Below are 16,279 nucleotides of genomic sequence, written 5' to 3'. Positions count from 1 at the left end.
AAAGTAAATAGGAATTTTGCTCTCAACCACATTTGGAGCAGAATTTGACCCAGAATTAAGAGGACACTTTCTACTGGGGATCTAGCAGGTTTCTGATGCTGTTCCAGTAGCTCCAGGAGGCACACCTGCTCTTGGATCTGCATGGCAATTTCTGTGGTTTGGCCACTGAGTATGGTTTTATATTCTTTTTAAACATTACCATTAAAAACAAGGAGCTATTTTTCTCTTTTCTCTTCACTTCTTTTGCAAAAAGCTTGGACAGGACTGACTAACCATGCAGGTGACAAAGCCATACAGAAAATATTCTCAGGGTTGTGGACAGAAAACATCTCCCACAGTCATCCTGGATCCTTCACCCAGCCTCAGCCTCTCATGCAATACCCCTTCCCTCAGCTGCCTGCATGCTGCCTCTCGGCACTGACCCCACACAGAAGACCACTCGTGCATCTTCTGTGATCCCAGGGGACCTCTGTAGCCTCTGCTCTGTGTTTCTGCCTGGCTTCTCTCCTGCTAATCATGGGAATTAAATGGCAGGTGATGCTAGGCTGATGGACTCCGTGAGCTTTTCTATCCACCCATTTCTATCCTGTTTTACATAGGGTTATAGGCACAGCCATGTCACAGAATCAGGCTGGGTAGGAAGCCAAGGCTGTGGTCTAGTGCTTCCCACCACTAATCCCTGGGATATATCTTATGCTTTCACCATTGCCTAAATAAGATGAGATGGCATCTGCTACAAATGACCAAATCAGAAATGAAAATTTTTATGAAAACATATTAAGTGATATTGAGTGGCTGTTGCAGTGGTTTGCCATAAGCGTTGCCAGTAGTGCAGAGGAGAACTCCAGTTCAATGAGGGAGAGAGCTCACAAGTTCTGGTGAAACAACCTTGTATGATGTGCCTGCCACAGGAGAGTTAGGCCAGGTACCTGGAAAAAAAGGAGAGTCTTTGAGCCATTGAATATTATTTTAAACAGTTTTGGATAATAGCAAAAGTATCTGAAATTATTCTTAGACAGGCATCAGGAAGTTTCTACATACAATAAGAGTGGAGGGGGAAAGGTCCACATGTTTGAATCAGAAAAAAAGACCAGAGGAAAGAGTATTTCACACCAAAAGAAATGAAACACCCCTTTCAATATAGCCTACCTACAGCAGGAGCTCAACACCTGGGGAATTTGCAGGCCTGCCTTCCACCAGGATATGGAGAGCAGTATAGTCGAGCAGGTCATTCCTGCCCGGGAGCCGGCAGCAGGGCTGAAATTGGACCCAGTCATTTGCGTCATCACCAAACAATTAGTAACTGCTTCAGGTAACTCGGGCCACCAGCCAGCGCTTTTGAAAACGTCTGTGGCCGGATAAGGGCTGTCATATTCCTGATGTCAACACCAGGGCTTTGCAGTGAACTCTGCACCGTCACGTAAGAGCAGCCGGGCTGGAGGAGAAAAACATCTTCCCAAGGTAAAGAGCTGCGCAGGGTAATGCAGCACAGATTTGGGACTGCACGGAAGAGACACCAGGCCAACTCGCTTCCTGCCAGTGTGCAAGGGTTGGGCTGTGGTGGGGATTTCCACAGTCAGAGGCTTATAAAGACAGGGAACCACATTCACAGATGAAATTTCCACAGCTCGCTGATGCTCACTTTGGCCAGTAGAAATCATAACATTGGAGGTGCTCTTTAGCCAGCTTAGTTTTTAGCACTTCACAAATCAAACTTGTTGAGAAGCCATTTCTTGAAATGGGGAGAGCAATAAGGTAGCGAAATTGGGGCCATTATGGAAAATGCTTTGACATTCTCTGTAATGAGACATTTTCATGATTCACCCTAGATCCAAAGGGAGACATTTCTATTACATGGCACTAGTCAGCCAATTCAAATAGCATCTGTGAGACATGATGTGTCTCTCTGGCTCAGCAGCTCTCATTTATTCATTCCTCAACCATCAGGCAGATGTGTTTACAACCAGAAAAGGCCTGCCAAACCATTGGCTCTGAGGGAATCATTCCTGTATCTGCTGCTGTCAAAGTGGCCAAGAAACATGCAGACCACTGTTTTAGCCCTACCACAGAGAAAAGTATTTTTAAATCATACACCTAGGCAAACTTATGTCCAACTTTAAAAAAAAAAAAAGAGGCAGGAAAATATATTACCCCCATTTCCAGCAGAAGTCCCTTTGGAGAGACTTTGATAGACCAAATCAGAACTTTTTCTTCTAGATATGAGGAGGTTTAAGGGAGACATTCTGAAGATTTACTACACCAGATGCAAAGGCATCACTGTGCATCAAGGACACAGGAGGCATATGAGCAGGTGAGGCAGACTAAGGACAGCAGCTCTCAGCAGGCTGAATGCAGCAGAATTGACAAACCAAAACTCTTCACATACTGCTTTTTTTCCCCTCAACAACAAAATATCAAAAGTTGACTGGCGGCCAACTGCAATTCATGTAAAGTATATTTAACTTCAAATTCACAGTTTCCCATTAAAAATTATATACCATTGGCAAAAAAAAATGTTTTGGTGGGAGAGGAGCAAAGGGTCAACGGTCTAGTCCATATGGATAAAAAGCAAAGTCAGGATTACTGTTGTAAATAAATGGAAGAGTTCCTCAGTCTCTGGTTCAGGTCTTAAAATAATCCCTAACTATTAGATTGTTAGTCAGTTGATCTCATAGGCAAAATAATCCCAGCTTTCATAGATTTTGGATTACATCTCTAATAGTTTTTAGGTCCTGGCATCTGCTCTCTTGTTTACAAACAAAACCGGAAAAAAATCCTCATAAAATAATAAATAAGGCAAAGGAATACAAATACTGCAGAGCTGGAAGAAAAAACAGCTACTTAGTAACACCACCATTTTCCAGTAATTGCTTCCAAATTAAAAAAAAAAAAAAAGCTATTAATGTGGATATATTAATTCCAAATCCCTCATACTTAAAACCCTTAGATGTTTTCTATGGATTAAGCCCATTGCTGATGTAACAGTCTGGAGCCAAGTAGAGCTCACAACTATGGTGGTTTGGGTTCCATCTGTTTTTAGGTAAACCATGACTTCCCGCTGTTAGGCATATCCCTCTTCCAAGAGCCAGAACATGAAGATAAACTGCTTGTTTTAATTATTTTGCCACGGCTGAATTACACTGTCCTAACACCCAGACCCAGTCCCAAAAGGCAGCAAAACTGTAGCACGTGGCCAGAACATGAAGATAAACTGTTTTAATTGTTTTGCCATGGCTGAATTACATTATCGTAACACCTAGACCCAGCTCCAAAAGGCAGCAAAACTGTAGCAAACAGCCAGGGTGGAGGACAGTGCCAACCAGGCTTGTTGGCCCATAGGGTGCAGAGGCAAGTGAGTATTTAACAGACAGAGAGAGTGTATGGTAAGGGAGCAAAAAGTATTTCTGTGCCACATAGGGAAGTTTTAGAGAGAGCAGGGGAAAGAAAGAGAATGAAGAGCTGCTGGACTAAGCTATTAGTGCCTTTCTTGACAGGACTTTGTATCACTGCTGTTCTCTTCCCATCACAAAAGCCTGTGTTTGGGGAGCTCAGAATATAAATCCACATAACTTACCATCAAAAGAAAGTCTCTCTGCAGGTTAATGGTAGCACTCACCTGCAAGCCCAGTCTCACAAGCCTCCATGTGTCTAAACATCACCTCTAACCCCTGGACTCTTTGGAGTAAAGTAACAAGATAGCAGCTAATAAAAAGCAAGCTATAAGAATGGAGTCCACTGCAGCCCTGCCTTGATACTCAAGACAGCTGCACATGCCCAGAGTCACAAATCAAGTCATTTACAGTAATCAGACAATACCTATCCAGGTGTAGAGAGATCTCTACTTAGAAGGAAGACTTAATCTGAGCTAATAAGGGGGAAATGCATGCCCCTTAGGAAGATCTTTTCAGTAGCAAGTAATAAGATTCCTTTGACACAAATGTAAGCCCCTATTAAGAAATACAAACCAGACATTGCATTTCCAAACCAGCATAGCTATTTTTATTTTCATTTTGCATATATCCCCACAGATTTTCAGAGCTTTTCAGCTGTTGAGATTTTACTAGTCACTACATCCTTGATATCTTGTCTTTTTATGCAACAATTGGTTTGGTGTCATAAGAAGCAGTGAGTGCACTCTGCCCCTTCAAGTATCCAACTTCTCTATTTTCCATAAGGAACAAATCTTTATTTACCAGTTCAAGCAAACTATCAAGGGAGAAGGATGACCTTCATTCATTCACAATGCTTTTGCATACTCTTTCTGCTTGCTCTAAGCCTAGAGCTAAGCTCTTTCTGGGTAAATATTTTTCCATCTAAGAAAACTTTTTTCCATTACAGGGTTATAAGCTGTTAGCAAACCATGCTTTAATCGGGAATTAAGACCTGCCAGAAATGAAGAAGAGCATGAAATGCTGGGAAAAGGAAGTTTCTAATCAAAAGAAAATATCTCAAGAGGAAAAATTGGGTTTTTTAAATTAAAAAAAAAAAAGAAGGGTGAGAGTAGGGGTGGGGAATTGCTTAGCTTAAACTGACTGGAGTACCAGTGAGCATTTTCTGCCTCCTCTTCCACCAGATAAGGCTGCCTACAGACACCAGAGAAACAGACCATTGAAACAGGCTTTATCAATTTCATTTTCATAGCTCCTGGCCTCGAGGAGGAGATAGGAGTTAAGGAGGGCAGCAAAGCTTTATCGGCTTCCCACACCGGTGGGCAGAGTGGGCAAAGACCTCCAGAGGTCCCCGCCACCTGCACCCAGCATCCAACATCAGCTAGCCTGTAAGAAGACAGTGCAATGCCCAGGAGTGGGAATGAGAGCCCACCCAGTGCTCCTTTGACAAGACCTGAAGCACACACCAGCCACCCAAATCCTCCCTGTGTGTGGCCTGGGGCCCTCAGCCTGAGCTCTGCCAAAAGCAAGGCTCCTGGTGGCCAGGCTGCACACCAGTGCCCAGCCAAAGCCATGCTCTGCCCCCACAAGCAGTGCTGAGCATCATCTTTTCTTTACTGGTGTTGGCTGACTCGTTGCTGGAGTTGATGTTGTGTATTTGCTAGCACTCTATTTCCCAAGAAAACCAGAAGCACAGGAATCCAGAAGTGTATATGCTGAAATGGGAAAAACCATATAAATACAGGAAACAACCAAACAAAAGATCACCATAAAAGATAAGCAAAAATAGTATGGTATGTCTTCAGGAAAGCAAAGGCAAAGAATTAAGTTTATTATCATTATATTTTTATTCTGCAAATAAAAGAGTAGTTTCTTCTGTGGCTAGCACAGGTCTTTCCCATGAGAATTTTTCTCCTGTGTTTTATAAACAAAGATAAAGTTTGGATGTTATTAAAAATAGTGTCTCGAGATTTGGACAGTTCAGGCCTGGCCAATCAGGCCCAGGGGGAGGTTTCTGACTGACCAATCTGGGTGACCTCTGAAAAGTCCATATAAGTTGGAATCAAAACAATAAAGCTCTCTTTTTTCTTGCCACGCTGAGAATCCGGGTCTTTTTCTCTTCTAGCGGCTCAACAGCAACATTCTTCCACTTCAGTTCAGAAGGTTTATCAAGCCAGCTTATCACACACAGCGGCAGCTCCACCTCAAGAAGTAACAATATAGTTACGCAGATACATGTAAGTGTATATAAACACTTGCCTTACCCAAGATACAGACATAGCTTGGATTATATTAGACTGTATAACATTACCTGCTGTTGGTTTTTTTGCCATTCCAGCTGTGAAGCAGAATTCAAATATTTATGTGATTGCATGTTATTTCAGCTAAAGAGCTGTCAGAAACATCCAGCAGAAAGCACAGACAGGACTTATTCATAATCCATACAACAATTTTTTACCCCTGGCTGGACCCTGCATGCTGGCCATTTGAAAATACAAACACTGGATATCAGTCTTGTAGATGGATGTGTAGCAAGTTAATAATATGTAAACTCCTAAGGCTGCTACTTGTTTGTTCTGAATGGGCAGAAATGAGCTAGACTTACACCAGAACAAGAATTCATAAAAGGCATTGATTTGCTTTAAACCAGGACAAATAGGTCAATCCATCTATACTCTGATATCTACATAATCACCCAGCAGCACTGATTTTGACAGTGTGGAAAGAACCTGGGGCAAGATACCATCTGAGCTGTTCAAAACACAAGCTCACCCTGCAAGACACGGCTGATGCTTGCACAGCTCCTGCAGCCTGTGATTCACTCAAGCTATGCAGAATTTTGTCTCCAACCAAATTATCCTAGCCGCCAAATACAACTGTGGTGTGTGGCCAGCAGCAGAGCCAGCACTGTGACATGACAAAATGGCCTGCCATCGCACTGGTCAGGCAGCTATGATTTCTGCCACAGCTTTTTGAGGCCTTGAGCTGACCTGTACATGGCAGCTTTGTTGAGTTTTTCCTGAAAAGCAAAGAGGAAGGCATGCTGATTGAGCAGGAATCCTGCATCTGGAGTGTGTGTGAGAGCTGGAGCACGAGATCTCTAATCCTTTAGAAAGCCAAATAGACAGGATGTCCAGCATATTGACACGCTGCACCCTGTCATCCTTCCCAACATGCAGCAAGGTGCCTGGAGACATTCAAACTCTCAGCTGTGCTCTTCATGCTGAGGAGCCCTGAGAAAGATGAGTTTGGCACAGCATGAGTATTGAAGGCAGGGAAATACCCTGTCTAGCAACAGGAACATCATCCACCTACCAAGAGAAGGATGAATCACCTAATTCACAAACGACATGAAACCCTGATTTATTGGTAAATTCTGACAAGTGGGCTGGGCTCTTCCTCTCTGAACAGTCTGTGCTGTTCAGGCAAACACCCCCAAACATCATTTGTGATGCGAAGTGCTCATGCAGAGCTGCTGAGCTCATTGATGGGAAGGAACTGGCTTCCTCAAGTGTGGTTTTACTCTGAAGTAACTGCCTCGAAAAATTACCTTTCCTCTGCAGGCTGTGTCTCTGCAGAGTGAGTCAGAGTGTAATAGATGTCTTGGGTGACAGAGATAAGTTTGCATGGAGAGACACAGGCAACATGCTGAGCACGCTCTGCATCCTGAGCTCAGAGCCCAGCCGCAGCTGTGGAGCAAGACCACCCAGCCCTGGGACAGGCTCCTTCCTGATGATCCAGGTGGCACAGCTGTGCCTCATGTAAGGAGCCTTTCATTTTCGACTGCTTTCTACTTAAAGCACCTCCTTCTGGTGCCTCCAGATGCTTTTTACCTTGCAATATTAATCACAAAAGCAGTCACAAACACAGCATTAAAATGTAGGAGACCCAATTTCTGCTTTGCACAACACTAGGAAATTAAAATAATTTGTCACCAGGATTTCTTAGTAAACTGGATGTTCAATCCTCAAGTGAGAGACTTGTAAATAACAAGTATGGAAACAAGCTCTCCTATTTTCTTCACCCTGAGTGTGCCACATCACATAACTGAGTTACCATGAACTATAAAATTTCCTCTGAAGTGTCTGGTTTTGGTTCCCTCCAGACCCACATACATGGCCAGTGGCCTGAAGCAACAGATTACTATCATGTAAAGGTATTTTGTCAAAAGTCACCTGGAAGAGGAAGGAAAATGCAAGTTCTCTAATTTGCTCCTTTTTTACTTGGATATCTCTCTCGCTTTTCCCCAGAAGAGGCAGTGGGATTCCCCGACTGGCTTTTGCTGTTAAACACCTGTCTTGTCTGCTACATTTTGCCCTGAAGGCAGCCAAGCTAACAGAAGAAAAGAAACTTCCAAAGCAGAAAAAAACTGCTTGTTGGAGACCTTGTATTGCTGCATAGCGCAAATACCTGAAATACTTGGGAAAAAAGGGTATTCTTGCTTTAAAAGAAAAACCTGCAGATTATCCATCAAGGTTCAAGGAAAACTAGTCAATTACTTAATTCTTCATTAAGTTCCTGAACATATTCCAAGGAAATCTACAGACATATGCAGTGTTTTTAATGTAGCCAAGTTATGAAAGAGGAGAACACTTCAAGTCTCAAGTCAGTAATCTCTTTCTTAAGACATAAACTACCACAATCAGGCTGCATCTTGAGAGTGTCCTCTTTTATATTTAATTTAAAATTTTTAATTAAAATTACTTTCCTTTAGATTTCTGAAAGGAAAAAAATGCTTGAAAGTGGGACATGGGGATACTCTTAAAACAGAGGGGGGAAAAAAGCACTGCTTCAATTTGCCTTCAGATCAAGTCATTCTCCTAAGCCCAGGTTCAAGCTAACCCTGGGTTAATACTGGGCTAGCAAGATCAGCACTCTCTGTGAAACCAGTCACTCTCCATTTATATGTCAGGGTGAGGAAAAAGAAATGGGAAAAAACACAAGCCTATGTATGAGGTCAGATCTTCTTAAGAAACCAAGAAAGAGCTGGGCTTTTTTCTTTTTTGTCTTCCATCTTGCCTTTCTTATTTTGGGTGCTTCTTTGGAGCACACACACATTTTCCTTGCTTATGGCCCATGCTGGGGGCTCACAAAAATGAATGTAAGCTTTAGTCAATTCACAGATGCAGAGCCCATGCTTGAGGGCTTTGATACACCAGGATTCACCAGCAGGCCCTGTGGCAGTGCCAGACACAGGTGCTGAACACGCAGATCTCACGGCTGGAGGGGCAGCGAGGGCTTTGGCCAGGGTTTGCACACTGCAGCACAGACAGGGGGAAGCCCTGTGAATCAAAATGGGCTCTTTCCCAAAGGCTTCTTGGGACATTTACAAGTCTAATTCTAAGTGGAGTTTACTCAAGCATGGCCGCTAGCAGAGCTGCAGGCACACCACCCCCTCGTGCTCCACCTTCACATCCCTCAGGCGACCATCCCAGCTCCTGGCCATCTCTTGTCCCAGTACTCCTGCATCCCCAGGCTCCAACCCAGCGCTTGTGAACGCCTCCACTGTCTGGGACCCAGCCCCATCCCTCACTTCCAGGAGCCAGGAGCTGCCCACACTCCCCCTTTGCCACCAGCTATGGCCCATCTTTGCTCTCTGCAAGTGGGGACTTACTGGAAAAGTAAAATAAAATTTGCCCTCATTTTTTACATGGTTGAAGTATTGTTGGACCCACCAGTAAACACACTGGTGGACTTCTCTGAGCCACCCACAACACTTCAACAAGATTCAATCCTGCTGCCACCCTGTCCTCAGCAGACCAACTTTCCTAGAGCTGCTAAACTCTCAGGAGATAATCCAGTCGTGTACAGAACTGAGGACAGAGAAAAACATGAGCTCAGTTCCACTGGTTCACACAACAAAAGGCTGATGATGGTGGGGTTCCCTGCACAAGGGGCCCAACGTGGGCTGTGGGAGGCAAGAGGAGGGGGAGAATCCCAAACCAGCGCCAGGACATCTAGAGGCAAGGGAGTCAGGGTGCTGAAACCAAGTATCTACATCTTCCACCACAAACTGATCTCCATCAAGCACATTTCTGCGTGAGGAGGAAATATTGGTACAAAACATTCTAGTCAAAAAAAAAAAAAAATCACCCTGAAAATTTGGGCAGACTAAGCAGAGTATATGAATCTTTTTCTCTGAAAACTCCATCAATGTCATTTGACAGTTTGCTCAGCCCTCCAGATTGTTGCTGACAATTCTGGGTTTTTCAGCAGAATTAGTCATGCTGTAAATTGTTACACTTGAAATGAGAACCACAATCACCAGTTTATCATATATCTAATTAAAACAAGCCTAAGTATTTCACACTATATATACACTATGCTGTTCATGTGCCAAACATCAAGATACAAAATACTTTGGAGTTCATATTGACGTCAGTATACTGCTTCAATCAACATTTACCTTTTAGGTCAATACATTTTTGTGTTTGCCATAACAGAAGCTAGAATCAACATGCTTACGCCTGCAATTATTTCATTTAACTCTTTCAATGTTTGAAATTATGTTTGTAAGGAAAAGACAAAGCTAAATACAAGAGTGCAGTGGCTTTGCCTGGCCTTTCCCTCAGTTAAAACCAGAAAAATACTATTACAAGGCTGTTATCTGGAAGAATCACCTTGTTCTTTGCCAGCACTGGCACAAAATATATAACAACCTTGCCAGTAATATTAAATATCAGTAATAGCCCACCTGAATAGCCGGGAGACAAACATTCAGTTATTAAAAGTGATGGCACAGAATTGCCTCATTAAGCCCAGTAGCTCACTGTTTACAATGGGGTAGTGCCAGAAGAAGAACACAGTTTTACAGCTTTTATTGCTATTGTCTGAGTGCATTGAAGTATCTGTTTTCAGATAACCTACAAAAAAACCCCAGTTTTAATCAACATGAGGTATTTGAACTCTGTGGCCATCATTTGATTCAACCCTGCTGAGATAAATAGGAGAATGTATGTTCATCTGTTTGGTTTATACAACAAGTAAACTTCTGCCTTTTTTTATACCCTGCTGCTCTTGCCAGCATTGCCAGTGCAGGCTTGAGAGCTGGTAGAGAAAACAACATCTGCCCGGGGATGGATGATCCATGTCACGAGTGCCACAAAGGCTGGTCACAGGCAAACCATGACCCGGGGTGCCAATGGCTTTCTCAGCACTGCCATCCCAGGGAACGATTTGGTGTCCTCAGACATTCAAGCTTAAAGTGGGCTCAGGATAAGAAGAATACATAGGAATAGAATGGTATAAAATGTGCAGGCACAAAGTCATATATGCCCTGCCAAAAAGTAGACACATATATTCACATGGGAGGCTTGTTGGCAGGCTCGCTCCCTTGCTTTCTCTCTCACATGTATATGCATATATGCATATATGTATGTATACATACATAGATATGTGTGTGTGCATAAATATTTTCTCCTTTTCTGGGCCACAAGTCTTCCTGTAAGCCTAGACTTGCCAAAACCCCTTTCACTGGCCTTACTCTAAATTGTTGACAAGAGCAAGAGCTGTTCAGCGAAAGGAGGAAAAGACATGTATATACAGCAGGGAAGAAAAGGCATTCATGGAGAGAAGGGCAAGAGCACAGAGGAGGTTTCACCATTCACAGGTAAAGCATACCAGCATGGAGGTGCAGTACCCTCTGAATGGGGTGACCAGGAGTTTCTAGGCAGCTCTCTAAAAACTGTTAGCCTGCCTCCATTCCAGGAGTGGGAACACTATCCCCCGTTTCTCTCTGGATGTGGGCACAGGGTGTGTCAGTGGCTGCCCATGTCCAGGACAGAGCCATGATGGCCACACTGGAACCTCTCTTGTGCAGCACCAGTTCTACACCTCCCTGCATGTGTCCCCATCCCAGCTGCAGCTCCTCAAAGGAGAAGGGAGGAGGAAGGTCAGTGTGCTCCATTGCAGACTGAAAATAAAGATAAAAAACCATGCAAAATTGTCTATTAGTGCACAAAAGATAAACACTGTTTGCCTCACTTTCCAGTAACTCACTACCTTAATGGCAGAAGATAGACAATTAATAGTGTGGCTTCCGTGTTAAATCACATTGGGGGCTAGGGCTTAAACCCACTTTAAAGAAACTAGGCCAATCATTTTATGAGGCGTGGGAATTGTTAAATTGGGCTACCCCTTCTGCTTTACACAATTGCATGAAGACTGGTATTGTGGAGAGGCTTTAATGAAGGCCTTATATAGCTCTAGGTCAGGACATTTGCATTTGTGAAGATTACATTGAAAACACAAGAAATGAAACAGCATGAACAAACAGCAGTGTTTTCATCTTAAAAAAAAAAAAAGCACAACACATTCCATCCGTGGGAATATGGTACAAGGGACTGGGAAACAATGGTTTCTATTTCCAGCTCTGCTGTCAACTTACAGGAGTCTGACCTTAAGCAAATCATTTTACTCTGGAACCTCATTTATCTGCCTCGGGTGTGTAGAGGCTCATTAGTACTCTTACTAATGAGCTTCATATAATCATATGCAAAGCACAGCATTTTAGTAGATTTTGGAAGAGTAGGATTTGTAAAGCCCTTTGAAATTCATGATGATGTAGATATGTAAAAATCTGCCTCTTGCCTGCTCTCTCTCACACACTCTCTCTGTAGGTGATAAAGACAAAATCCATTAAAAAATTTCAGTTCCCATGTACAAACAGTGTAAACTCAAAGTCCAGTTCTTGAAGTTTTATTACGTCTTTGAAATATCAGTGCTTACATTCAAACTCAAAAGAAACCCGAACAGCAGCAGGATACTGGAGCAGTTGGTCCTGAGCAAGCAATAAAAGCCTATACAAAGTTGAACTTTGGATTACATGCCATGTTGAGATATTGAATTTGACAGGTTAATTTGTTCATTTCTTTGACCTGATTTATACACTCACTGTGTACTTGCAGGACTCCTCCTCTTCAGGTGTTGCTTTTTTACTTCTTACCTTGCTGTAGCCTCAGTAGTACACAAGCAGTCACCTGCTGTGAATGCACAATTGCAAACCTATCTTTTATTAAACTAATTGGTGTAAGGGGAAAAAAACAGCTGTCATGCCTACAGCCCAAAAGGAAAGAATGACTCTGCTCCCAAAAGTGTCTTAATTTTTTGTGGTTATAATAGTTGGTTTTAATAAAAGATTATATAGCTTTACCTACAAATCTCATCTACCTTTTGTCCTTTTGTGACAACATACCAGGATAAAAGGTCTGACTTAGCCTCCCCACTGGAAATAAGAGGTGTACAAGTTTTGACTGGGATATTTGTTTCACAGCAGCTCATATGGTGCTGTGTTTTGGATTTGTGACCAAAACAGTGTTGAGAACACACCAATGTTTTAGTTACTGCTCGGCAGTGTTTATACAGCATCAGGAGCTTTTCTGCTCCTCAGGCTGCCCTGCCCATGAGTGAGCTGGAGGTGCATCAGAAGTTGGAAGGGGACACAACGAGGATGTCTGACTCCAGCTAACCAAAGGGATATCCCACACCTTATGATGTTGTGCCTCCAAGAAGTGGGCACCAAGGAGAGTGGTTTGCCAGTTCCAGCTCCACTCTCACACGCAGAGGTGAGCCCTCGCTGCTCAGGGAGACAAGTGCTCACACTTAAAATGGAATACTTTCCAGGGGAATAAATAAAAGATTTGCTGTAGGAAAAATGGGCAGAGCAGCACTGTATGAGGCTTCAAGGCTCTGGTGAACTACAGTGTCTTTGCTAGAATATCCCAGCTATTTGAGAGTGAGGAATAGTGTTGGAAGTTAATTGCAATGGTGGGGAAATTGTCCTGGTTTGTTTGGTGTAAGCTTTGTGTACACTAAGTATTTGCTAGGTTGGAGGTTTTGGGTGTTAAAATTAAAATGGAATTATATTTTTGAGTGATAGATGAGGCAAAGGTCCCCTTAGCAACTGAGGTTTTGCCATGGCACGGAAGCAGCAGAAAGACCATCACTTTATAGGAGATCAAATCAGATTTTTATCACTGATCAGCTTTCTACCATTTGTTTTTTTATTGAACCTAATTTCATTATTTGCATTTATCCTAGGGTAAGGAAAAGCTAAAAAGGATATAAGATTCGATTTAAGAGAAATTAGGTCAGGCAAGGAGTCTGGAAGGCTTTAATTATAGCCTTGTCTTACCAACTGACTAGTTTTGTTCACCCTCTGCACTTGCTGTAACCTCTCAGAAACACAAGCAAGGCCCTCCACACCCTTCTACAGCCAGTCAAAAAACCTCACCTCCCTTCACAACCCCACAAGGCTCTCAGGATTTCAGCATATCAGGAGCAGATCTCAAACCACCACCCAGATCCAGGAGGCTTCGATGCTCCTTGAGCCAGCATCACTTTGCCTCGATGGGGCCAAACAATCTCCAGCACAACCCCCTCACTGTGCAATATGGGAGAAGGTGGCTGCAGCACAGCAGCTTCTTTTACCTGTCACCATCCTTCCTATGCTGCTGCTCTTCCATCCCTAAGCTGCTGGGCTTGTCTCTCTTAATGGGACCCCAAAGTTGTCCATGGGATCAAACCTGTGAGCAGACATAAAGGGGTCCAGGTTAAAATAACCCCTTAAAAAAAATAAAAGTGTGTGGAAAGAGCCACTGAGGCCATTTAACACCTGGCAGAGCCGAGGAGGTGGCAATAAGTGGGAGTGGGCATGAGGAAGGATGGAGCAAAACTTAGTATCTCAGCCTGTATCCCTGGAGGAGTCAGAGCTGGGGTACATACCCACCACTTTCTGATGTCCTCTGTCCTGCAAAAGCTGGCACCAGCTCTTGGAAACCTTGGAGGGATTGGTGTCAAGTCCTCCACGATGGAGACAGGTCTTTGCCTAAGGAAAAGGCACTCTGTTCAGAGAAAAACTCTTCAGGGAAACAAGACTTTTCCCCAACCACGTGCTGGCAGCTTGCCACCATGTCCCTCCCCAAAACAACCCATTATTGAACTGTCCCCAACACCAGCACCCACAAGAAGCTGTGTGGGACCGGCATGGGGACAGCACTGGAGCAGTCACCTGGACTGCTGCCAAGGAAAGCAGACAAGCCCGAGGGTCCAGCACCCAAGAGAGATGGTGCTGGTGGCACCCAGCATCTCAGCAGCCTTTCCCAGAGAGGGAGAAGGCATCCCCCACTCTCCCCAATACTGAGCTACCCCTGCTATCTGTGACTTCTCCTGGGAGAGGACACCCTTACTACATCCATGCCACAAAGGTGACAGCTGATGTATAAAGAAATGCCAAGAATGAGTTTAAGGCTTCTTATGCCCCCAGGATGGCTGTGACAGTGCTACTGCTCATGCTGTAAACTGGATGTGGACTAAAATGGAGAGGAGACCACAGCTCCCCTTCATCCAGTGCAGAAAAACATCTCTTTCCCTCCAGACAGGAATGAACCAGTGTGGGGTAGGGCCATCAAAAATCCCCACACAGCTTGCAATTACCAACACAGTTGTGTTGCCTACTTCTGGAGCCAGGACTGACATTGGGGTGTTTCCTACCTCTCAGGCCCAGACAACCAGCAGGCCCACCCACTCCTTCCTCAAGGGAGGGCTTGTTCCCTGCTGGGTGCATGAGCTGGCTCTACATGCATTTACATGTCTTCTGATAGCACCCAGAGAGTGACTCTTCCAAAATCCCTGCACTGGAGACACAGGGAGTCTACTGTGATGTTGTGATGATTAACACCAAGCTCAGCCTCCATCATGCAGACCTCTAACCCTGTGCCTGCCTCAGGAATTTGCACACAGCTCCAGGCTGGGCTGTGTGTGATGAGGAGCTTTCCTTTGCAGAACCAACAGGATGTTTTTGCACTGCTGCTCTAGCCCTCCCCATGCACTCATACACAGATTTGCCTGGACAGCTTTGCACGCAGGGTCACAAGAGAGCACCTTGGGGTCTGAGAGCATCCTCCTGGTACCAGCATCACAGGCAAGCTTCTGCATGGACACAGGAAGTGCTTTGTTGCTCCTTTGAGGGTAGAAAAGACAGGAGAAAGTTTTAAGAACAAGTCTCTGCTTTCCCCACTGCCGAAGATCTCTTTCACTTGCTCTACTCTCCCTGCCTCTCCAAAACTAGGTTTAGCTCACCAGAAAGCAAAGAAAAGCAGCAAGAAAAATGTGGAATGGGAGCATAGCAACAGAGAGAGCCAGGGCCCCGGCCTGGCAGGGCAAAAGAGAGCAAGCTGAGCCATGCCACCAAGAGCTCCCAGGTTCCCATTACCTCCCACCCGCTTCCGTCGGGCAGGCGTGCCGCTCGCTCTGCCCTGCTGCCAAGGCCTCTCCCTCACGCCTGCCGCTCCTGCTCCTCACCCATCCCAGCACAGCATGCCAAGGCACACAGGCACTGGGCTGCAGCCAAGCACAGATCTTTTTGAAGCAAATTCATCCATCTTCTGCTCAGCAGCCCAGTCTCTGCTTCTGCAGCTAAATGATCAATCTCACGGCCCATCCGCACTCCAACCAGCATGAGGCAGCTGCAGAAAAGGGCACCCTACACTGATGCTCCAGGGTTGTTTTCAAGGCCATTGTGTCTTGTACAATCCAAATGACCAGGTATTTCCAGATCTGTTTAGTAGGGCCTTATTTTCTGGTTAGCATGTCTTGTGGAGAAACAGCAAAAGGCCATCTTTAACACAACTGGAGAACACAAAGCATTGTGAGAGTGCTGCAGTTGTGACCTCTGCAAGAGCCAAGCAGGAATTCCTCCTCCACCACCATGGGTACTGTAGGATGCTATGGAACTACACACCAGAGTGGTGGTATTAGAAATGGGATACAAGAAAGGCTACAAGAGCTGCAGGATCTCTCTCCACTGCTTTTCCCCTAAGGCACCTTCGCTTGGAATGACGTTTCCAGCTGGGCTGACAGACTTGGAAGCAGAACTTCTGTTTAGCAAGAGA

At 44.4% G+C, this 16,279-nt stretch overlaps 1 long non-coding RNA gene across 1 annotated transcript; it reads right to left on the bottom strand.

Annotated features, from left to right (window-relative positions):
* Nucleotides 1–740: 740 nt before the first annotated feature.
* LOC146445356 (uncharacterized) lies at nt 741–1,371 on the bottom strand. The gene is made up of 2 exons (XR_014851680.1): nt 1,150–1,371; nt 741–929 (listed from the first exon to the last, which is right to left on the bottom strand). It is a non-coding gene; the product is annotated as an uncharacterized LOC146445356 (long non-coding RNA).
* Nucleotides 1,372–16,279: the final 14,908 nt, after the last annotated feature.

This window comes from Lichenostomus cassidix, chromosome 1 (genome assembly GCF_008360975.1).
Source record: "Lichenostomus cassidix isolate B80296 chromosome 1, HeHo_3.0, whole genome shotgun sequence".
In the NCBI taxonomy this organism is placed as follows: Eukaryota; Metazoa; Chordata; class Aves; order Passeriformes; family Meliphagidae; genus Lichenostomus; species Lichenostomus cassidix.
This window is presented reverse-complemented; position numbering and strand designations above follow the sequence as displayed.